We start from the raw sequence: 1,148 nt of genomic DNA on the forward strand, positions 1-1,148 counted from the left end.
AAAAAAATCGAATCACTATTTCAACATGTGTGTCAATGATATCCTGTCATGTTTGCGCTTTTGTATGCCAGTCATTGTGTTTTAGATAAAATAAATTAAGAGTAATGTTTCAACTCTATTTTTAATGGAGGCGTGCATTAAACATGTATCCACTAACACCTCTCTCGATCTAGCGCATGAATGAAACACAATACGCCTGAATCTAAATAAGAATATCAATTTATCTCGTTTGAACCTCGCCATAAATCGTTACTTTTCCGATACACCACTCATGTATGTGGAATAAAACTAATGAACGTCAAACAACTAATGGCAGAATGACGAGTCATTGTGTAAATATTTTATTTTAGTGTTAATGACTGTTTGAGTAGCGGCGCACGTTGGACTGGGCGGAAGAATATCGTTTGTTCCACTTTTGCCTTCGCTAATGGTAAATTTATGATAATGGCACAAAAATCTTAATTATTTATCATTTCATTCAATTAGAAGAGCGAGCGTCATCATTCGTTGGTTTTCCCGTTGTATTTGCTGATGAATGATGAATTTTGCCCTGGAGGCACTAAAAAGGTTTCTGCCGCACACAAAACTATATTTTATTCATTTCACACAATTAATTCGGTGTGAAGGCAATGTCAGAGATAGGCAGAAAGAGAAACGAAGACAAAAATAAATAAATCCCCTTTTTGTGGTTTCATTACAAAAGTTTTTGCATAGTTTTGATCAATGACTTTTTCCATCATTGTTCTCTGCGGTTGTTGTTTCGCACACTTAACGATGTCGTTGGGACATTCGTTGGTTCTAAAAGCCGCTTTTTTGCGGTCAGCAATGACAAAAATATCCGCACCAAACTTTTTTAATATATTTTTTGCGGTTTCCTTTCTGTTAAATTGTTAATTAGGAAATTTCCTCTTAATTTGCCAATTTGGCCTTCCTAGTATAGTAAACCAATTATTAATATTGTTGCTGCTCATAAAGTAATTAATGTTTTTTTCCTCTTGTATCTTTACAGGTCCCTCGAGAACAAACAAACCTACAAAAAGGAAAAATGTGAAGAAGCTGTGAAAATAAATTTCATTTACAAATTAATACAAAAAAAAATACTAAATAAAAGTAATTATCCAGAAAATGTTGGGAAAAATTGTAAAATA

This window comes from Culicoides brevitarsis, chromosome 1 (assembly GCF_036172545.1).
Source record: "Culicoides brevitarsis isolate CSIRO-B50_1 chromosome 1, AGI_CSIRO_Cbre_v1, whole genome shotgun sequence".
Lineage (NCBI taxonomy): Eukaryota > Metazoa > Arthropoda > Insecta > Diptera > Ceratopogonidae > Culicoides > Culicoides brevitarsis.